Below are 24153 nucleotides of genomic sequence, written 5' to 3'. Positions count from 1 at the left end.
CTCTCCTCCCAGTACTCCCAAATATCAGCATATATACAGCGTGTATATACAGTGTATCTGTTTTGCGCAGTGCAAAAGACATAGATGGTCCAGATAGTAAATTCTGTGAGCTTATCTTTCCTAAATACGTCTGTTAATAAAAATGTCCATTGTTTTTCCTCTTGCGAAGCGAAGGCAAGGCAGCAGACAGCAGACAGAGGAGACGAACCTGCCTCTCGTTTCACGTCAGAGACGCGTCCCAGTCCACTCGGGCCCGTCCCCGCGGGCGCTCGGTGACCTGGTGCTCTCGGCAGGGACGCGGTGACTCAGGAGCAGACAGATCCAATACGAACACCAATAGCACTGATTGGCGAGCGGTCAGGCGCGGCAGCCGGCAGGGATCTGGACACAGCGGCTGCTCTTGAGAAAATGAATCAGAGGCAAAGAAACAAAAAGCCTAAATTGCTGGAAATTAAAATAAAACACAAAACAAACCCACACAACAACCTTAGCACAACATTGATTTTCTTATTGAGATGTCTGTCTCTCTTTCTAGTAATCTGATCCACTGTTATTTGGTATGTCTGATTTTTGAAAGGCTAGGATTTTTTTTTTTAATAAGCAACTAACAAGATCACCATGTTAATTAGTCAATTGTTGTGGAAGCAGGCTGCTTATTTTAGTTTATTGTAGGAGTAAAATATGCAGTTAGGTCAGCAGAGACTAGCTAAGCCTTGTAAAGCTGCTTACGTTGTATTAGAGAACCTGTAAAGTAAGGGGAGGCTCATTATTTCTTCTTCAAAGTTATTTCAGGAACGTCATTGTGAAGCTTTAGAAGAATCCCAAACACTAAACCAAAAAAAAATAAAAGAAATTATCACTGTAAACAGCAAAAGGATCTGTCAATATGAAAACAGTGCCATAGCTTGCTGTTTGAGGAAAAATATGAACACGGAATAAACTGCCCTATTTCTAGAGAATCAAAGTGCTGTATTCAAGCAGTGCTATTAAAAGTGCACTTTTTTTCTTGTTGAGTCTCTGAATTCAGACACATTCAGTTTTGCTACATGGAGGGGATCCTTCTGTCACCTTTGCCTTGTAATGTCAATCTGTTTCAGAAGCTGCCATACAGTCAGTTTGGATTAAGTATTAAAGTTCATACATGATTTGAATGCCATCGTACTCAATTGTACTTGATATCACAACACTGTCTGACAGCATGGCTTACTAGAGAAAAGCACTAGCCACATATCAAGATGCAGTAGTTAAAGGTTTTGTGCTTTGAGTGTTTTTTGGCATCGAGTGCCTTTTTGGACCGGGTACCATGAGGGCTTCACCAATGGACCGCAGGGGTGACTCCGAATCCCACCTGGAGATGGGCAAGTGAAAGCACAGAGCAGTTGGGATTTTACTGAAGGCTGCATCCTTAACATGGGTAAAACCACATTTGATGTGAAGTTTGGAGGGTCCTTAACTAATTAGTGGTTTGTTTGGGTCTTATGCGCGATGTTTATAACTCTGCTGCATGTGTTGTGTTTCCTCTTTGGAGGAAAGAGGCGGTTTGTGAGTGGGCAAATAGCTGGTGTTAAGGCTACAGGATGTGATGTGAAAGTTTCCCTTCGAAACGTGCATGAAGTGAAATGCTTAACCTTGCATGTCTACTGCTGTCTCAAGGTTTCCAAAGTGACTAATGGTTATAATACCTCCCCAGTAGGTTCCTAGTCAGAAACACCTGATGAGAGTCTGGTTTGCAAAAGATACTGACCAGCTCCACTCTAGACATCGGACTTGCTGCAAAGATCTTGGCATCTGAAAAATGCAGGTGTGTACAGTCACTGTCCCCTGTGAAATCTAAGGCAATGCTGCTCAATAAATTCTTCTTGGCTCTTTCATGTATTGTCAATTGCTCATGCAAGCCCTGTCATATTTATATATATGTATCTATGTATGTGTGTATGTATACATAAATATGTGGCAGCTGCCCAGTTAGATGAGTGACTGATTTTTCTCTAAGCTGCAGCCCTTTAAAAAACAACCTAGAATTACTATCTTATATGATGTGACTTTCAAAAAAATGAGCTCAAAACTGAAACCTAAGTCTTGATTGTTATTTTAAAAGTTTAACGGAATACTAGCTCCCTACAAGCATTTCATTTATTCTGCATTTGCACACACAGATGTTTGAAGACCGTAGCTCATACCTACATTTGTAAGTGCTCCCATCGTAGTGTCATATCCACACAAGCCTGGGTGCCACTCAGCAGTTTTAGTTTCATTTTCCATGGCCAAGAGGAATGGTGAAGGCCTGGGAGATCTCTTGCAGAAGATAATCTAGTCCAAATAAAATTATATTCTTAGAAGACTAAAGAAGGGGAAAGCTAAGGTTAGCTAGGGAATTACATTTATTGCATATATTGCCTATATTCATTGCATTTATTGCATATATTGTTTCAATATCAGTGCTTCAGGAGGGGGCTTGTTCAGCATTCATTTACATGGCTGTGTTATGACTCAGTCCATGTAAAGGCAGGAGTTAGATGACAATGTGAAGGAATATGGTGCTGAAGGTATCATCCTGTTAGTGAGACATGTAACCTCGGTCAAGCCCATGTGCAGTCATAAGAGAAGGGTTGCCAGCTTAGTGCAGTGTTTGAATTTCTGTTTGAGTAATTATGTTGTGCCTACCTTTCCTAAAGTTCCCCATGAAAACTTAATTGGTCCCAGTTCTTCTAAGTCCTTGAGCAAATAATTTTGTTGCATGTCCCATTTTACTGTCTGGGAAGAGGTAGCATTAATTTTTAAGGCTTGCACTGGTGGGCTGTCAGGGTGAATTTATTAAGTTTGGGATGTGCTTATTTATGGGCTGAATTATAACATTACCTTAGCAGAAGAGCATCATTTTTTAGAAGAGTGGATGCAGTATGTGTTGGCCACTATTGAAGGTCATGTGTAACCTTTTGGTTTGCTGGAGTGGCAGTAGTGAAAAATATACCAGGAATAATATGGCTCACCTCTGAAATGCTTTTCTGAACCTAATGAGTGACTGGCTAAAACTTAGAAACACCAAGTACAACCTTTTATGGGGTCTGGTATTTATTTATTTTTCCGGTTCTCTTTAGGAGTGTGTTAAAAGCAAACAATCTGCAGCAGTGAGTCAGAGAGGCTAATTGTATCTCGCACAAAAGATCCACAAGCTTTTTCAACTCTAATTATTTCTCTTCTGCCTTCACTGAATTCGTTGCTGGTGAGAGGTGCTGGGTGAACAGTCCTAACGACTGATATTTTCTGACCACTGCAGTGACCTTTCTCCGCTTTGCTTTTCTGCTGAGAGCAAATTGTAAGGCTGTTCCTTGCTAAGCATGGGCTTAATGCTACCAACTCGTCTCGCACAGATTATCAGATCGTCTTCAGGTAGTAATGACCTTTGGTCATGGTGCACATGGGCCAGATCTGAGCTAACAAACTGTAAAAGGATCTATATCCCATTACTAAACCACTATCCGGTCTTACTCATTAACATTTTAGTGGCAAAAGTTCAAATGAGTTATTTCATTAATAGTCATGAAACTAATTACATTGAAATGTATCTGTCAGTAGTAAAGGCAACTGACTTCTGTGCTTCTGAATAAATTCACTCTGCATTAGGAAATGTTATTCTGCCTCTCAATGAGAGAAATACATTGCAAATCATGAAGAGGTATTAAAAAGGAGAATGCAGATGTGTCCTAAATGTGATGTGCTTGATGATGCCATTCCCTAATGCAATCAATTAATTAAATGAATAATCAGAAGTGTGTTTGAGTAGAGGAGGGGTCTTGGGCAATATTTTGTACCTTATTTCCTTCCTCAGTCACTGAAATGTCTGCAGGATAATAAAGGTAGGGGGACAGGAGAGTTGTCATTGACTTTCATAAAATCAAATTCTACCCAGTGTCAAGATTAGTGTGGTTATGTAGAAAATAGACATGAGTATACTGAGGAGACCTGACCAGAGCCCACAAGGTATCTGTTCAAGTGATTTTTGTAAGGATTTGGAAGCTGATTATGACTAGGGACACGGTCAAGTTTTCTTTGCTTGAGATCACAGAAGAGTTTGTGATGCAGCAGCTCTAGTTTCCTGAGCAGTAATCTGTCAGCCTAACACTGCAATGACTCCAGTTTCCTGAGAGTCTGTCAATTCGTCCACCACATCACTCCCGTGCCCAGTATGGGCATGTCGGGTCAGGTCTGGTCCCCCTGCTGCGGTGAGAACTGTTAATGTTGCTGTCACCCCTCCTTTCCCATGTCTTCCTGAACCTGCATGTGCTCCACAGGACACCGTGGAGGCACACACTTCAAGGTGCCTACTACCTTTAAGAACGGAAAACAAAGTTGTTCTTGTCATATGATCATTTATGGTCCAAGAGGTGTTTAGTAGGGCTGGTGAAACAGCCTTTTCCTCTGCTTGTGTGCGTGTAGATGGGTGAGCAGCTCCATGTGAGACCCAGGAACAGATGTGGGCTAAAGGTGGTTTGTAGACAAGTCTCAAGGATTTCCAAATCACTAAGCTGTTCCCCTCTAGCCACAGGTTGAGAGTTGGCTGGATTGACCCCAAAGAGAGAGTTCTTAGTTCAAAGAATCATCCATGAGCACCGTATTTATAATCCTAGACCCAATGAGAAATTGCTATATAGTCTAAGACATATTTATCTGTGAGTGAGTGGAGGAAGAAAGGTGAAAAGCCATCAATCAGCTTCTGCTAATTCTTGCCATTGGGCAGCATTCCCCCATAGAAGGGACTCAAAAGCAAAGATGGGAATGCGGCCAGCTCTATTTTTCTACCACAGTCTCCTGTCTGTAAAACGGGACTGTTCTTTTCTGGAGAGAAGTGGAAACATTAAAGAGTGTGAGCAGTAACAAGGTTATACAGGTATTTAAGGTAGATAAGCCAGTTTGTGTAGTAATTATGGGCTGAAGTCAGCTGCATTTACAAACAGGAAAAGTACTGTATATAAGCATATAGTAAAAGTAACTGCTAGTTATGACTGTGAATCTATCCATATTAAGATGTCTTTATGTGTCTCATGATGCTGTGGCATTCCACACCGGTATGAGAAGTTAGGCAAAAAGATAGTTTTCCCTCTTGGCTTTGCAATTATTTTTGTGTTGTTAACAGGCTCTAGCAAAGACAGTTGTGTTGCAGACACATTTCAGGAAATGATGTTTCTAAAGTTTAAGAAGACAAAGCAGATCTTGAAAAAAACATTGTATGTTTGTTTTACATCTGGGCAGGAAAAGTGAGATGCTTCAAGTGGCCTACAATGAAGTTAATGAGGTGGTATTTACATGCTGTATCCAACAAGTCATTGTAAACCAAAGATCAAGCTTGTTTACTTTTGCTCCTAGTAAGTCCTGGTTTCACTTGTGTTCTTCAGACTTACTCTAGAGTCTTGTTGCAAGAGAAACCTTCACTGGAGTAACTATAATGAAGGAGTTACGCAATGCAGATTCACAACGCAGACAACCTGGCACCAGTGCAATTATGGTCTTGTAGTAGTCAAGAATGCCAATGAAATGAACTATAATAGACTCAGATGTGTTGGACAGGCCAAAAATTAATAGAAAAAGACAAACTGGGTTTTTTCTTTAGTAGAGGGTGCCTTGCTTTTACCTCCTGTGGAACGTTCCCCAGCAGGCTGGGCTCTCCTCAGCTTGTCTCAAGAGGAACCCAAGTCATAGGGGGACCAAGGGTGACACCACCCACGTTCAGCGAGTGGGAGTCACACAAGCATGATCTGCAGGAAGGGAAGCCCGCAGTGATCTCTGTCCTGTTGCCTGCTAATGACTCTCGTAAGCATGCAGAGTTTGTAACTGGCTTGACTTTACTCCTGCAGTTGACCCAAGCAGGAACTTGGTCAGGTGTGTAGTTCCTCTCTTCAGATACCTTTGTTTAACTCACTCTTGGAAACTGGGCCATGTGAATTTTTTAGATGAGGAACAGCTTTTTCAAATGTTTCTGTTTCACTTAGTAAGCAATATATAGTCAACATACCCACATGAGGAGTAGCAGTCTTACCAACCAAGTGAGCAAAGAACAGTGTTGAGCACTTTAGAGATACCACAAGGAGCCCCAGGGGTGCAGAACAGATTTGTTCACCCCTCCTCTGCCCATCAGAAGGTCACACAGGAGCAGAAATCACTGAAAGCTGATCTGTCCTGTAACAAAGGTTTCTTAATCAGGAGAAAATATTGGCAGAGGGATTTGAGAAAGTAAGAAATAAAATAAGATTGTTAAAGCTGTCAAGTTTTGCTAAGTTAGGGATGGCAAATGACAACAACAGTATCTACCAACTAACAAGCAACTTTTCCAAAGTGCTCTGAAATTGCAGGGGATTTTCCATTAATGCCCCTGAGCTCCGGACCAGACCTTAGCGCTTCTGTGGCAGCAAGAGAGAGGTGCAGTCCCTCCCGGCTTCTGTGCAGTTTCACCACGTACTTGGCAGTGTTTGGCCGCCTCGCTCTGTTATTTCCCACTGGGCCTGTGCAGATAAAGAGGACAGGATACAAATATGTTTGTTATTTGACAGGCAGTAGAGCAGCTTTGCCTGCAGCATTTATGTTTGCCTTGCAGTTGCTGAGCTGTATTTCCCAGCTGTAGAAATAGATGCTTTCTGCCCAGCTTATGCCCTAAGCAAGGGTTGTTCTCTCCCCTCCCTGCCCAATAAGTTGCAGTAACCTATACAACTGCTATTTTTTCTTGATACATGTACAGTCACAGGTAGACAATCATGTGGAAAAGCAGAGTGTGCTTCTTCCACCTGATCGGTGCAGGTCTCTCCGCATCACCTCAGCCGTGACCTGAGCTGACCTGACCTGGAGTGAGAGGGTGACTCAGTTAATTCCTCTTCAGCCCTTTTGGCAGCGGCTGCAGCGATGGCTGAGGTTGCCAAGTGCCATCAGTGCAGTGCTGTCCTTTAGTAGGTCCCTTGGGACAGGGGTTGAGATTACCAAAGACTTGTCAGCATCAGCTGGTAAAAACTTCTAGTTGCCAAGACCTCCAGCTCGGATAAATACTGTTATCTCTAAGAACCAGGCTCTCTTTCTCTCTCTTTTCTGCACATGTGGAGTAGGACCAAACCCTGAAATGTTTACTTTCTACTGTGGTAGATGCGTAACAAATGCCACTGATCCAAACCAAGCCAAACAAAAATGTGCTCTTATTACAAATGGGCTAGCAAATATCCAGAAATACACTGTTGTCAGCCAAATCAATGCACTGAAGCAGCAAATCATTTCAGCAAAATAAATGAAAAGAAAGAGGAATCCGCACACAGGCACAGCTTGGTGAGTTTTTCCAAGTGATGGGTTTCAACATTTTGCTCTGAGTTGCCTTCTGAAACAAAGCCCTTTAAATAATTTGTGTAGCTTCAGGGATGCAGTGAGCTGAGCAAAGCCAGGCTTGGCTGGGAGTGATGTAGTAGCCTGGTCTTGGGTAAACTGCAGTGCTTGGTTCTTCCGCTGGTGGGGCGAGGAGCACGTGTGGGACAGGAAGTGCAGTCCAGCAAACTGATTACACTTCTGCTATGAGTCAGCCCCAAAGGAATGTTAATTTTAATTTATTTGTTTCAGGTTGAGCTACCAGCATTTATTGGCGCAGCCAAATCCCCTGGGGCTGCAGAGCACTGTGCCAGAGGCAGGTTCAGTATCTTGCGAGGGACTGCTTTGGGATCCCTGCTGCAGCCTGTCTCAGGGTGCAGAGCAATGGTGCATGTCCCAGGCCTGCTCCTCCCAGCTCCTCGGCACCATGTCAGGCTGGTTTAGACAGCTCTGGTCTTCAGGAGTCCTGAGGACAGAGACCAGCCTTGCTGCTGGGGCTGCAGGGCTGCAGAAGAGGATATAGCAGCTGGGCTGGGTGGACAGTCACTATATGTCTGTTAGATAGAGATAGAGATAGAGATAGAGATAGAGATAGAGATAGAGATAGAGATAGAGATAGAGATAGAGATAGATAGAGATAGAGATAGAGATAGAGATAGAGATGTATATGCTTGCAAACTTACTTTTCCTGTCCCCATTCCTTCTCTGAATTTCTCTTCCTTGCTGATAACTCTGCAGGTCTTCTCAGGACTCAGTGTGCAGGAAGGTGCCTGTGCAGAGGATTGGCTCTGTATTGTTGTTTCTATGCTGTAATGCTGCACAGGAGCCTCAGTCAGAGTTTCACTGTATACGTCTTGCTCAACAAGTCCCAGCCTTGCAGCCTGGGGGGGTTTGCGTTGGCAGGGCAAGTGCCAGAAAGCAAGGGAGAAGCTTTTGCAAATTAAAGGTGCCAGGTTTGCGCACTTGCTCTGCTCTGTGGTAGGGTAGAGGTGAGACTTCTCTGCTATCTCTGTGCATCACACCCAGCTGTACCAAACACCATCGAGCCTTTCTCCTCCAGGGTCTGTGCTCCTAGTGACCACTTTCAGTGTCACCCTGGAAGGGATGGGGTGCAGGCAGGAGTGCCCAAGCCCAATTTTATTTTGTAAAGGACCTGCAGAGTCGTGCAGCCCCTCACCTGGTCTTTAATTTTTTTTCCCCAAACTTTCCAAGACCCATGTTTGAAGCAGGCAAACCTTTTTGCGCTTGGAAAGCAGAGTGTCTCAGAGTTCGGATGTCCTCATGGCTCAGAGTCATCTTCCTGCCGACGTGTAGTCGTAGCTGGTCTCTGTGGGTTTGTTCTGGTGCCAAGAAAAGTGGAGAGGTTATCTACCTTCCTCACCTTCCCCCTTGCATGACAGCAAACTCAGCCAGCCTTCCAGGTTTTTTTTAATAGGCATGTAGCAGGGAAGAGTTGTGTGAACCTATATAAGGCATGTAGAGATTTTTTTTGTTTGGTTGTGGGTTTTTATTTGTGTTTTTTTTAATTTAAAACATATGTGGTTAGCACACACTGAGGATCAAGATAGTCTTTCAGACCTTGCGATATCTGCCACCTGCTGTGTTTGTTGTGATAGATTTGCCCCAGCCTGCGTACTAGAGACTATTTCTCACTGTTATTTTGTTATTGTTTATCATTTAATATGAATGCAGAAATTCTTGGTCATTTAAGACACTTGCTTATTCCCCTTCTCCTTCTCAAATTAAGCAAGGCTGAAAAATAAGACTGTATTTAAGCAGAGGCAGCAAACCCTTTTCCTGGTCTTAAAAATGGAAATGGCCTGCGTAAGGCAGATGCGGTATTTTTTTAATTTTTTAAGGCACAGAAGTGTGTTTCCATTTCATTTGTTAATTATAAAAGAAGATTCACCAAGGAGAGTCTCATTAAACAAGTCAAGGAAGGAAGGAGAGAGAGAGAGAAAAAGAAGGAAAGAAGGAAAGAAAGAAGGAAAGAGAAAAAAAGAAAGAAAGAGAGAGAGGAAGAGAGAAAGAAAGAAAAAAAGAAGAAAGAAGGAAAAGATAAAGATAAAGAAGAAGAAGAAGAAAAGAACCTACCTTCAGTCTGTAGCTGACTCACAGCCATGAATTTAGTTTCCTTCAGATTTTTGGTTCCCTGTTTTTCCTCCATTTTTCAGTCCAGTCCTGACTTCTCTAGCAGAACCCTGTGTTTTGCCCTTGGGCACTCTGTGAAAACAATTTAGTAACTTAAACATCAGGTATGTGGTTATTTCACATGACACACACTTGTAGCTCAGGGAGCCCTGGGATCAGTGATGGGTGCCCAGTGGGTCCCCTCACTGGCAGACAGCTGAGGGGACTTTCATGTCCCAACCTTCTCGCTGCCTGTCTGTCATCCTCTTCCTCAGACCTGTCAGAACAAAATATTTCTCCAGCCCAGTTTACCTCTTTGTAAAGTGTTTAATTTGGGGGAAACTGAGATTTTTTTGCTTTCCAGACACGCTAAGAGTCAGTGTGGGCTGCAGCATTTGAGCAGTGCTGGATGAGCTGCCCTTGCAGGAGGCTGACCTCATGAAGCCACTGAAACATCTCACACGGAGCTTTGACTATAGCTCTTGGTCCAAAATTGTGCCCCAGAGAGGCCATTTGGAGAGCTCCTGAGTTTTGTTGGGGAACCAACTAAAGAGGGAAGGAGCCTTCCTTGTGTGAAGGAGCCTTGGTCCTGTTGGGTTCGAGGAGCCCTGGATGTGGAGGGTTTTCCAGGACTGTTCACTCTGTCCGAAATGGACTAGCATACAAAAATAAACCATGCCAGCTTCTCTCAGGATATCAAGCGTATATTCTGGCACTTTTCAGTTATATTAGCTGCAAGATTTTGAAGTTTCATACCAAGACTTTCACATTTTCATTTTGGCTGCAGGATGTACTCCAGAAGGCTGCTTAATATGCCACCCTTATGGTTTAAACCACTCCATGGTTTAAAATGCTTCAGGATACCACATTGAGAAAGAGAAGCAGCTGCGTGAGAACATTTCTCCACTGCTCTGCTGGATAACTTCAGCCATTAAACTCAGATAGGCCCATCATTAGCAACTTTTTCTTGATCCCAAGGAGCTCCCAGACTCTTGCTTATGAACAGCTCCTGTCGCCTGTAGGTTTTAGGAGATCTGATGGAACCAATTCATTTTCTTGAGCCTTCTCAGGAAGGTGGCAGCCTGGCAAAGGCTGTGAGCACCCAATTTAGCCAAATCATTTGAATATAGTTTTATTTGAAATTTACAGTCTTTCTGTGAATGCAAATGTAGCAGTGCTCTTGGGGCTTACGTGGGGCCTCATTCTTCTGTACTCAGCTGTTTTGTGAGTGAACCCATTTTCTTTAATTATTATTTAACGGGATCATTTAGCATGTTACCAGCAGTAGTATTATTAGTATTATATGTTTTTTTTCAGTACTATTGGTATTATTGAACAGGAGTGAGTGGGAATTAGAAGTGAGATTTATTCTTCTCACCATCCAAAGAAACAAGAGCATTTTGGAGGCATGAATAAAATGTGTTACAGTGCTATAGGGAGTTTGGTGTATATCAGTACAATATTTAAATATACAGACAGAAGAAGAAAGAAGCACAAGCTGATTTAAGTCATAAGGGCTGGTACTGTTGTGACTGAAGTCTAGGTACGTCCATCATCTGGTTTGTAGCCGTGTAACACCCTTGTTTTATTTAGGACAAAAGCTGCTGGGGTGGGGTGGGGCAGGATGGGTGGAGTGGTGGCTATAGCATGGATTCAGTGTTTTTCAGAAATGTGGATGAGAAGCTCAAAGCTGTATTATAAGAATTCAATCCCCAAAAGATCAAACTTCTGCAACAACAGGTTTGATGCGCCTTTGAACAAGTCACCAATGTCTTGTGAGATTGCTAAACATCTGAGGCAGGGAGCTGCTGATTCTTTTTGCTGATATGCCAGGTAGCTAGAGGGACTAAAACACAAACCGTGGGCTGAAAACAAATTATTTGCAATGTGTTGCAAAACTGAATGTGTTTTTGCTTGGCCCAACCTGCCGTGCTTGCTGGCCTCTCCTGGGGCGAGGACACAGGAGCTGTGCCGGTGTTGCACAGAGGAATATTTTTCATCAGCGACCTTTCTCTGCCACTCCCCTCTCTGCCCATGCAGTCACCTCGGTGATTTGGGCCAGCAAGAAGGAGCAGAAGGAAGGGCTGCATTGGACATTTGCATGTGAGCTGGTCACTCCTGCCCTGTGCTGACTGTGTGGAGAACAGCAAAGCAGAGGTCTTGCCCAAGGCCATTGCCGCTGCTCTCAGCACAGGTATGGGCTGGCCCCAGTGCAGCACTGCTGTGGCTGGGGTGCAGGTGAACACAGGGACACCTGTCTGTTTGTCTCTAAAATATTTTTGTTTTCAGTGGACTGGAGTCCCAGTGAGCCAGAGAAATTTAAAAAACCTTGTAATGGCATGGGAGGGGAATCACTGGCACAGGTCCCTAAAATGTGAGTAGACTCTTTGCCCTTGGCGTTTTGAATTCCGAGACTGGCTGCCTTTTGGAAAACATGCTGGAATGAAATCTCAGTCCAGTTGTAGAATAATTGTGAAACTCTCTGATATGCATTTATAGTGCACTTGCACTCCTGAATCTCAGAGCTACAGCTAAAGGAAAAACAATAACAACAAAAATAACCAAACAAAATCCCAAACCAAAACAACAACAAAAACCAAAACAACAAAAACACCAAAACAAAAAAACAAAACCAACCAACCAAACCAAAACAACCAAACAAAACCAAAACCAACCAACCAAACCAAAACAACCAACCAACCAACCAAAAAACACCAAACAAATGAACAAAAAGAACCCAAACAAACAACAGCAACAACAAAAAAAACATCAAAAAGCAAAACCAACAAAACCAAAACAAAACTCTGAAAGCAGTAAACATCAACAAGCTACCATTTGCTCTAGGGTGTCTTGAAAGTGGGAGAACTTATTCAATACAGTGCTACGACTTTTTCTCTGGGCACTTAGTTTAGTTGGGTGGCAAATATGCAGTTGCATAGGTTATTACCAGCCTCAAAGAGACAGCACTTACTTTCCCCAAGGAGAGAAGCCTGTAAAAGCAAGTTGTTGTTAATGTGAACATAATGCACTGAAACTGGAGTTTGGGCTGTGGTGGGAGTGCTGCAAAGGGCTGCAGCCCTCAGAGCACCCTCTGTGAAAATAGTATCTTCAGGAAGATCACTTTCTTCCACCTCTCTGTTGCCCGCTAGATCCTACACACAGGTGACAAGCGACTTTTATATTCCCTTTGCAAATGAAGGAAGAAACAGAGCAACGGGGCATCCTTGAATGAGGTACTGATGTGAATGGGTTTGTGTGTAGTTGCGACATCTGGTCATAACATGATACAAACAGTGGGTAGATGCAAGAGGCAGATTTATTGGTGCTCTTACGACAGCCACATGAGAGAAAAGTAGTATTCTGTTTACTAGAACATTTTTTGGGTTTTTTTCACCTCTGAATAGGCCAGCCACAAGTTAGCAATCCTGCCACAGAGAGAAGTTTGAGCAAAATCTACAAGTTACAAAAGTATCAATGGTAGATAATCTAATTAAGAAAAAGAATAGCAAAACGAATAAGTTTGGAGGTGGAAAACAAACTTTGGTTATGTGACCTTTGGGAGAAGACCAAAGGTCGCATCATTTATTTAATTTCTTTGCCTTCATGGGAGGCTACTTTCTGTTTAAAAAAATCTGAAATGGTATCACTGATATGCTAACAGGCTTTCCTATTCATTTGCAGTAATCTGGTTCTCCCTTTCGCACCTTAATGACCATGGCCATTAAATTCTGACTGTTGTTGTATTTGAATTGTTTAAAAACATATTTATTTCCTTCTATTGCTCCCTTTGCCTGTCCAGAAGAGCTGAATGGCAATTACTCGTGGTAGTGCTCCTTTTCCTTCTTGTGGTATCACGTGTGCAGCCACTTCTACTGTACTCCGAAGTCATCACCTTGTTTGTCTGTGGCTTCTTTCCTTTTGGTGTCTTCTATCTTGTAACAGTCCCCTGTGACCAAGGTTTAGCAGAGACTAGGACAGGCAACTCTCTGTGTATGTATAACGCTTTAATGTTGTACTTGCTAATCCTTTAGTAACCTGGGCTCTTTATACTGCAGTGGAAAGTGAAATACTGCTAAGCAGTTTAGTATCCCATCTAATTAGGTGAGGGGGTGGCTAAGGGCAGGATGCAGTCAGCCGAGCCCTTGCAGCTGGAAGCAAAAAGAGAGACCCAGATTCTTAAATTTGGGAGACCTGGTGGGTCCTGCCTCCTCTCGAGAGGTGAAGGGGCCTGTGCCAAGCGTGAAGCTGTCAGCAGATGTGGAAAACCAGAACAAGCTGTCACAAACATATTGCTGGCGGGACAGAGATAAGCTACATCACTGCCATGTACTTTGCACTGCCTTGTGCCACGCCTGCTGCTTTATTCCTATTGTTTCGGGCTTGTTCAGGATTGCAAGTGGGATGTCTGTAGGAATGCTCAAAAAACAGCCAGGCTGTGATATTTAGTTGAGGAACGGATGCTGGTGATAGTTTGCTGCATTCCTCTGAACCATCTTCATTTCCACTACAGGTTTAGGAGTGTTATCCTGCCTCTTAAATTTTATCTGCATTGGATCCTGAAAACTCTGACAGTAATTAGAAAATTACTTCTACTGTTTTATTGCTCACAGTATTTCTCACAGTGTTTTGTGTTCTCTCCTCAAATAATTTTAGCTGGATTCAAGCCAGTTTGCCTCTTCGTTTATCTTTGAAAGGTTCTGCTTTAAAGTTACTGCCTTGACTGATTTTGAGTAGAGTGATTCTGGATTTAACAAAGAAGCTATAGGTCACAGTCAGTGACATGGGAATCATGAGGAATTGAAAGTACCGGGAAATTCATTACCAGATTAGTCTGGGGATTGAAGCTTCCACTGGGAATAAAAAGCGTAAAGTTCTCACGTAGGTAGTGGTGAGGTTTGGTTCATGAAAATGCCATTTGATAATGATAACGCAGCCAGCTAATGCACAGAGCTGTCACACCTTCCCTGCTGGTGGCTGCGGTGGGCAAGCTGCAGAGCACCGTGGTGTATGCACACCCGTCCCCAGCTGCTCCCTGGTGCAAGTTTCAAGCTGTGCTGAAACACCTTTGTATTTGTCCTGACCTGCTTCTCAGTTGATTAGGAAGGAAAGTGGCTGTTTGGCAGGGCTCTTTGTTTTAGAGAGGTGGTTGGAAAGATTATGGCAAGATTGCCCCATATTATTTTTTTTTCTGGGTTTCGCTACTTTCCTATCAGTCAAGAGTTAGGTGCAGGTTTGCCGCAGTGTTTCTATCAGCATCCTTTCTCACTTGATATCTCAGCACCAGACAAAGGTCAGATGTCCTTGAAGATTTTATTAGATACATCAAGCAGTCCTTGACATCATGTATCAAAAAGTACTGTGGGACCAGTCAGAGCAGGCAGCTGTTCTCCAGATGACCTGATTTTTCTTCACTGAGAGATGCCGGAAAATATTCTTCCATTTGCTTCTCTACCAAAATGTCCTTTTTTTTGAGCTCCATTCTCTCCCTTCTCTTCCACAGGGCATGTGAGCATTTATGGGGTTTGAAAGCAAGACATTTTATTCCACAGTTCCATTACCACAGTGTCACTGGTACCAGTATCCAGTATTTAATCAGTCGTAGGCCACAGAATGGCTTTGCTGGCTTGCTCTGACCTGTCTGTGTGGTTTTAGGCCTTTAGATAGGGAGGAGAAGGGTGGTAAGCGTATATTATAATTTATTGTGCTTTTCAGGCATCCTCTCAGTTTGTTTTCCTCCAGGATGATTTAATGTTTTCTGGCACTGAAAGGGTTATGAAGTTATGATCCTTTCCATAAGGTGGTCACCAAGCCCTGGCTGTAAGCGCTCACTTGTACATGACTTTTGGCTGCCTTGTTTCTAAGGTTGCGCTCTGCTCCACGGGAGAATCTGGCATGTCTTTTTTGGCTGGGAACGCTCTCAGAAAATCAGAACGGTTTTTGTTTGTTTATATTTTGCAATCCACTGGCAGTTGTAGCAACATCATTTTCTGCGGTTGTATTGCAGAAGGCTGGAAGGGAGCAACGTCTGCTGTGATGTCTTCTGGGGTGGATAGATAGAAAAACAACACACTGCTTGCAATCCCTGCATTTTCCGTATTTCATTTCGGATGACTGCTTTTTTGCTAGTTAAACATTTTTTGAGATCAAACAGACATTATTTCCAAGTGTGTTTACGAGTTGCATTTGCAATGGTACAGAGACCTGACCATGCCACTGTGGTGCACAGGCTTTCCTGTGGACGCAGGGGCAAAGGTAGCTTAAGTAAAATGTTCTTATTGATGTGTTACTTGTAGTGTTGTGTCGTATTAAATAAATATCTACCCCCAAAGCAGTGAAAAATAGCAGCACTTGTCTATATAAATAACATTTGTGAGTTGCTTCAGGGATCTTGCTGGATCTGAAGGCTCAGTGTAACATTGATGTACTCCTTTAAGTGTAAGCTTATTAAATGCCATATCTGTTGATTGGTTTGATCAGATAAAGCAGATCAAATGAGTAAGGCAGTATGGAGATCTAGTTATGTTATGTTATGTCGAGATGTCATACCTCCACTTCATCAACCTTTTCCAGGTGAGATGTGGGTACAAACAAAATAACTTCAACTGAGTAAGACATGGCTTAGTAGTCCCCAAGTTCAGTTGCTGTTGTGTTTACTTGCTCCAGGTTTTTACTGTGGAGGCCAGAGGTTTAAATTTACATTGATGAAATGAAAAGTGAAAGTACTGTAGCTTTTCATCAGAACTACAGTGCCCGTGACCTACATTAGTTTCTGTGCTCTCTGCCATCTCTCCACCGACTGCCTGAAAGCCCCAGCAAAGCCTGGAGAAACCCACGGTGGATCCCAGGGGACACTGCGACACCCCACTTTGTCACCTGTTACAACCCCAAATCTTTGATTAAGAACTAGGTATGTTGTTGGAGTGATACAGATGGAATTAGCAGAGGCTTCCTGCAGAGAAGGAGTTTCTCCTACTATGCTGATCTGCTATGAAGACTATTAACAGGGACAGGGATGGTCATCATTTTGCCAGTAGGCTTCTATGAGTCTTCTGGGGCTAGTTTCAGTTCTTGTGGTTCTGTTGACATAGATCTGGGGGGCTTTGTGCAAAAATAGTTGTTTAGTTATGATCAGTGTCAGGAACAGTGAAAACAGATGGTGGCCCATCCCTGGGGTGGAGTGGAAGCACTGGAGATGGGGTGTCAAAGGCTTCTGCACAGGCTGGGCAGTGTCACCGGGGTGCCAGCTGGGTAGGAGGGTGTGATGGGGCTCACCCTGGCCATCCTGCCCATTGGCTGCAACTTCCACTGCTGCCTGTGCAAGGTGGAGACTGCGGGATGACTGTTGTCACTGCAAGCTCAGTCCCACCTGCCATCTCCACTGGATAGGTCCCCATTCAAAGCATGATTTAAAAGCGGAGGAAACCTAGGGCAGAGCCAGAGATGAAGCTGATTTGCCTTCACTGATAACAAAATTCAGCAAGCTGGTTTCAAAACCCGAAGTTTTGGAGCTTTTATTGGTTAGTTGGTTGTTGGGTTTTTTTGTTTGTTTGTTATTTTCTGAAGCGCTTCCCATTTGAGGAGTAATTTTATCTTGTTATGTTGCTTATGTTTGACATTGTAGCTTATGGGTTTCTAAGGGTTTATGATTTGTTCCACTAAGCCTATATGAGGTTTATAAAGAAGAAGGGACTTCATATACTTGAGAGCTGAGTTTGCCCCTTCTATCTGAAAAAAAAAAAAAAGTCCCTGAATTTTAACTTCATTTTCTCACCTTTACACTTCTCTTACATTTTCCCACTACAAAAGGAAAGCAAGAAAAATTTGCTGCTGCTGTTTTTGTCCCTAGCTGCACACACTTTATGGCTAATACCTTGTAACACGTTTATTCTACAAGCATGAGTCTGACAAAGTTCTGGCAAACACATTTTAACAAAACTAATGCAACCATCAGGGAGATGCAGGACACGAGCCACCTCCCCTGGTGCCTCCACATTGCTGTGCCCTCGTCTCTTTGTGTAATGTTAGGGCTGTTGCCTGCCCTGCCAATGGCACAACCTGCTGGGAGCACTTTCCTGCTCCTGGGTCAGATTGAATGCAATGTGAGGGGAGGCTCGAGTGGGCACAGCCCCTTGTTCCCCTTGCTCCCCAGGGAGGATGCCCAGGCATACTGGCTGATGGGCAGCTGGGGCCATGTCCAGCCAGACCTCCAGCTGGACCATAGTGGGCTGTGACCTGGTGATTCACCACAAAAAATTAGTTGCTCTACTCTTCAGAGGTAGCTGGGCCAGCAGCTTTGACCCTTCCTGCTCCGATCTGGGCAACAGGGGAACCCCTGGGCTGCAGGCTGTTCCTCAGCTCAGTTAGCACTCGTGGAGCAAGGAGTGTGCACACAAGTCCTTCTCCATCCTTTTTGGCTAAGTTGAGCTTGGGACAGTTCCCGCAGCAGTCCCTCTGGCAGCCTCCCAGCGCCGCGTTTTCTTCCGTTCCAGGGATTAAGGAGCTGGGCTGATGATACAGTAGGGACAGGAATTGGGTGATTGGAACAGGACCCCAGAGAAAAGGCAGATGTGGGGTATAGCAGTGCCGGACTGGGTGTTGTTCCCAGGACGCTGGCTGCTCTCGTCTCCCCGCAGCAGGGAGAGGGGTACATGGGGAGCCGCCCTGGCCCCGGGGATGAACACACACCTGAGTGTCCCACAGGACCTGTCATGAGGAGGCTGAAATGGTCTTTTGAAAGGCAGGCTTTAGAAATCAAGGGATCGGATGATCTGTGTGAGATACATCCCTGTTTACTGTCTGATAGCTTGTTACGTCAAAGACCATCATCAGTGAGTCACCTACCCATGTGTGTGTGACTGTCGTCATTGCTGCTCTAAATATAAATGTCAAAGCATATTGAGCTGTAAGAGTAAATCAGACTGTGTTGGCCTGTCTGTATCGGACAGCTCTTCCCCTTCTACATGTCCTTCTCTCACTGTTACTAAGGCTGGTATGGTGAACACGAAACAGCTGCAGAAATACAACACAAAGCCAGGACTACAGGTTATATTTTCATATGCAGATCTGGCATATCCACACTTCGGATCTTTTCTTGCTGGTTCTGTCAAATTTGTGTCTGGGAAGACAGAGAGAAAGGTTTGCTTTGACAGTATTTCTGATGTAGAAATGCTGAGAGACTGAGAAGAGTTTTCACACCCTTTTTTATACATGCAGAATGTGTGATTTTTAAATAAGCACCAGAAAGAAAATAACTTTGCCAAGGCTACCAGCCACTGCTTATGAACCGTGGACATGAGTGTGCTGTGTGATTTACACTGCATCGGGTTAAAGCACTTTAATTAAACTCTCAAGTTAGGAGTTAAAATTATGAACACAATTGGTTGTTGTTTTCTCTTGAAAGCTGGGAGAAACTGGTAAGAGAAGCACCCTATATTTCATCCTTGGCTTTGTTTTATATTTTTCTTCAGTAAAATCTTTTATAGTCAATAAAATGGTGATGAAGAAGGCCAAAAGAAAAACATTGGAAGCCTGAAATTGCCTGTTTACTTGCCAGAAGCATTGTGCTCTGGCAACTGCAGTGTTTTGGTATGGTTGTTTTTTGGGTTTTTTTTTAACCTGTTGTACTCCCTTGACAGCATATGCAGAAGTGTTAATGAATTTAAGACTCTGACTGTGCAAAGTAAATAGATCTTGATCAAAGAAGTTTCTAAAACTCTATAGAATGTACATAGAGGGTGATAACATTGCTTCACTTCACTATTCCCCTAATGAGTGCTGTTATGGGGATAATCCTCTGTTACCTGGTAGACAATAGTTAAAAGATCTATGGCAAGGTTGTCCTCTGTGCATTCCTATAAGGATTTTCTTTAAAGAAAATGCTATGGAAATATTAGATTTCACAGCCTATATCTGTGTCTGTTTCAGTTTACTCATTAACATCAGAGAGCGCTACAATAATGACTCAGGCTGCTATTTTCAGGGGAAAAAATGGCAACAGTGCATCTGGGCTGAACCCACCTCCTTGAGCAGCTCTGCAATGTTCAGGGCTATTTCACTTTGCATCACAGACACTGGGATGTCTCACGCTGCTGTGCGTGAGGCTTACCCTCAGGCTTTGGCCCCTTATTTTAGATTGCTGTGGTTATTTCTATATTTACAGTATTTTATAAATAATGTACTTCTGTGGGAGTCAGGATTTATTACTCCTTAGCCGTCTGTTTGCCATTGCTTTGCTCTTCGGTTTGTTTGCTGCCCCTTTCCCTGCTGTGTTTCCCCATGTGGGGCTGGATGGCTGGTCTCTCCCTGCTGCCCCAGTGGGCTTTCCTGGGTGGGACTCCCTGGCTGTGAACCAGGAGGAGCTTTGCTTCTGGTGGGATGAATTTCTTCTGCCTTCCTTCGTCGGCCCCAGTTTCTACCTCCCTCTTCTCAGTTATACTCCTTTTCCTTTTCTTCTTTGCTACGGCCATTCCTCTGCCCTATGGCAGACCTAATAAAGGATTTCAGCTTCTAAAAAGCACATCAGTGCACAAACCTTCATCCATCCTTGATAAAACCCATCACCTCTCTTTGGTTTACCCAGTGCAGATGGACAAGCATGGGCAGATGGACACATGGGCTGTGGTCCAGGGGATGATAATAATGACAGTCCTACTGTAGGATTTTTACAGGAGAGTGACCAAAGCTCTGTGCCCACGGGTGCAAGAAGCATCTCTCCAGAAGCTTAAGCAGGGAGAGGATTTCAAGCCTCTTCCCCTTCCATTCTGTCCCAGCTCTACGTCCATCTCTTGACAACCAGCTCCCCTAATTTGCTGCCACACTCACCTTTCATCCTTTCGCTTCTGTTTCTCCCATTGTGTCAGCTGCTTCCACCTGTCCCCTTGGCTCGTGATGCGGCCACCTCTGTGCTCACGTCCTGGAAGATCTGCCTCACATCTTCAGCCTGTAGCCCCAAACTCTTGTCTTAGTTTCTTGTAGTAACCCCCAGCCTGAGCAGAGCATTTTATACCTTCTCCAGAAAATTCCTCTCCCTCCCTTTTGAGGGAAAGAGCTGGCAACTTCCGACAGGGAAACATGGAGTTGTATTCAGTAGAAACAGTACTTAGTCCCTGAATTCTGAAAATGTAGGAAGGTGGGAGACAACTGTGAGAAACAGAAATGCCAGAAAAATGTGGAGGATTTGGCAGCCCCGTCTTTATGTCTACTATGTTACTCTGCAGAACAGAATTGAAGACAAACACATGAATGTGCTAACGTTGAAGTTATTGGATACAAGTCTGCTACTGAATTACTTTGGGGGATTTTTTTAGTTTCAAGGTTGATTTTTTTTGTCATCATTCTGCTCTATTTAGTTTCTTTTCAGATAAGAGTAATGAAAAGTTACAGCACTCCATAACAATTGCAAAACTATGTCTTTAAAAGTGCTCGTTTGATATTTGCCTCCTTTGGCTAAAACCTTTATCAGATATAATTGAATGCTATCAGATTGCCATTGCTTTGTGTTACCAGCCCAGGAACCAGATTGTAGTCATTAACCGTTCAGGAAAATCCATCATAAAAACACTGGTAGAAAGCTGGTTAATAGCAGTCTAATGCAGTTAAACAGATTATTTTAAGATTACATACCTCTGCAACCCGTTTATAACTATATCACCTAGACTACCCAGTTCTTTTAGCCATTATTATGCTTCAAAGAGGGGAAAATTCGAAGTCCTTTAGATGCAAAAAGTAAAAGTTATCAAAAGTTGTCAGAAGGTGTTGAAACAGAGAGATGATTTCAAAATCAGCCTTAGTTATTCAGTATTGTGCTTACCTCTGATAGGAGATAATACAACTGCATTCCTCCTTGTCTGAAACCACTTGCAGCTTCTCGCTGCAGTTCACATCGTGCATACAGTCAAATCTTCTCATGTCTGCCAGTACAAAGCTGTGTACTGTGGGAATACCAGTTACCATCATTGCAAATAATGCTGACTTCATTACAAAGCTGTTAAAAGTGACCTAAAATGTATCTGCTCTAATGAATACAACGTAACTATTGACCTAATTAGACTGACTGAACTCACAAAAGATAGTTTCTGTAGTAAGAAGCAAGATGAAATGTTACTTTGTATAAATATGTAGAGTATCTTGCCCGGGGAGTCCAGCAGAGCACAAACCTGAGCTGCTAGTTCATTCCGACTGGTCTTGTTTTCTTGATTGGGACCATTACTTTGATATCTTGGCTGTAGTCGATCCAGAGCTGAACTGCTGTCTGCCTGCCTGCCCTTCCACACAATATCTCTACCTATTGCTCTCAAATCCTGACCTCCTCCCATGCCAGCCTGCGTAGCCCACGTCCTGTTGGCAGCCGCATGGCAACGCTGTGTTGCCGTCTCTTCCCCTGCTCTGAGATGTCTGTTGTCCTGCGCTGCTTGAGATGTCGTCCTGTGCTGCCCTCCATTGCTTTGGAGCTCCACGCATGGACCAGTGCAAAACAGACCTTTCCTGCCTGTGGTGTGAGGGACTCCCACTGCAGGGCTGTTCACGGGAGCTTGGGGGTTTGCACCCCCCACAGAAGTTGGGGATTGGCACGGGGCTGCCTCCTCTGAGGCCCCTGCACATCACCTGGCTTGAGCAGCCACACGTGTGCTGATCTCCACATCTTGTTGTGTGCATATCTCCATGCCCTGTTGTATGCATTGCTGTCTGTCTGCACTGAGTGCTGCAAGTCCAGGTGTTTGGGATTGAAGGAGCCGAAGCACACAGAGCAGATATCTCTCCCCATGCTCTGGGGCAGATGGAAGAGCACCACTGACTGTGGTACACGCTCCCTCTGCCTTCCCTCACCCAGGTTGGCTGTGGGCTGCTCTTCACATCACTGCTGAAGAGGGAATGAAATGGGAACGCGCTCCAACCTCACACTGAGAGTCTGCTTCTGTCCCATAACCCATATATCTTGGCTTAAATGTTAGGCAGTTCAGTATGAGCAAGCGTGGGTTGGTTCATCACTACCCAAACTGGTTAACAAATATTTACTGGCCCCCAGCCAAGCTAAACTGCAATCATGATATCCCCTTCCCTGACTGTAAAATTTAAGACCACAGAAATGAAAATGAATGCTTTTTTCTTTATTATGAGATAGATAAGGGCTGAAGCTTTGTGGTTTTCAAAACCAAGTTGTGATAAACATTACCATGGCAATTAGACAATCTCGATGCACAAGGTGAGAGGGCGCTAGTTCTGTGGTCATCCTCATCTTCCTAGGGCTGGGTGCCAGTGCTGATGCTAAAGCTCACCCAGGGGACCACCGGCACCAGGTCCACCCTTCTCAGTGCAGAGCACCAGTCAGAATTTCATGCAGCTACCTGTGTTTTGCAACACAGCTATAAACATGTCAATAGAAACAGAGGAGTTTCTAAGTGGGCAGAAAATGACATGCTGCTGCACGCAGACTGATACGCCTCTGTCTCTCTGGACTTCCCTTTTACTTAGCTTTCAAATGCATATAAAACTCATCACCAGTGAAGGCTATGTGTGCTTTCTTTTTACTTCCGATCAGATGTGCTGCTACAGCTCTTTTTAGTTTTCGTGGACCTCATGAGAAGACCCTTGTCCATTGAGGAGCTTGTGATCCATGTACTGGTTGCCTTGAGCAGGCACAGATGTGCTGTGCTGTGGTGCACATATTCCTTGCCATGGGGTACCCTCAGCCATCTAATTGCAGTGGAAGAGCCTGGAGGTGGCACCTACTTGGCATCAATAGTGACACCATAAGCACATCGTTGTCTTTATATTGAGGTGAAGAAACATACTTTCATATAAACATCCAATTGAAAATCCTATAAAAGCTCTAAAGATCACAATGCGGGTGAACCTTACCCGATGGGAAGCCTGGGCAGGGTGCCATGTCCTGGTCACAGGTCTGTGTGACGCTGCATTGTCTGGGGATTCCAGCGTCAGAAGGAATGTAAGATCTTGTAACTTGCTGCTGCCTTTTCTGGGATGTTAATGAAGCAGTTACCTTTCTTGAGAGTGTTTGTTGTTCTTCCTGGGGTCAAAAAAGAACCAGCATCTCTTGCTACAAAGTCATAGTCCCACTGGTGTTTGTGAATGTAATTATAGATTTTTTAGAGAAAAAACAGTTTCTAAGTATATGCCCATCAGTTACGCCATCATTAATGCTGTACATCATTAAGTTTTAGTCAGTGTAATATTGTGCTGTTTGGGAAGGAATTCCAGGCTGAATCTATTTTTGACCTCTGATGGCTGATTTACAATTAGTTATAACTGAAGAGTTCAAATGTTTGCCGATTATTGCTGAGCTGGACTACTATCCAGCAGTTTTAAAAAAAAAACTTGCAATTGTAAGAGTATCACTGAAGCTCCTTAACAAGGCCCTGCTTGACCTTTCAGCAAAGTCCCTGGTTTTCCTGAACCGGCTCTTGCAGGCAGGGTTTGTGCAACAGGGCAATGCCACCCAGGTATGGTCGCTGCTTAATGGGACTATTGACCTCTCCTTGCTGGTTCTCCGCTTTTCATGAGGCTCTTCATGATGTGCTGCAGTGCTCAAGATCTTTAAGTGGCTTCTTGGACAAAACAATGGGAAACTAAATTGCGAGGTAGCAAGGAGCTTGCAGGAAACAAAAATTGGTGTGAAAAATATAAATGAGCCACAAAACATGATCAGCTTGTTTACGAATCAACTGTGTT

The 24153-nt window shown here is 43.8% G+C and overlaps 1 protein-coding gene across 1 annotated transcript in view; it reads left to right on the top strand.

The window, feature by feature from the left end:
* Positions 1-24153, top strand: part of ELOVL6 (ELOVL fatty acid elongase 6) — a 76584-nt gene that overhangs the window by 26912 nt on the left and 25519 nt on the right. The gene's annotated exons all lie outside the window — the stretch shown is intronic.

The sequence above is a fragment of the Streptopelia decaocto genome, assembly GCF_964273445.1.
Source record: "Streptopelia decaocto genome assembly, chromosome: 4".
In the NCBI taxonomy this organism is placed as follows: domain Eukaryota; kingdom Metazoa; phylum Chordata; class Aves; order Columbiformes; family Columbidae; genus Streptopelia; species Streptopelia decaocto.
Note: the sequence above shows the minus strand (reverse complement) of the source record. Positions and strands in the feature narration are given on the sequence as shown.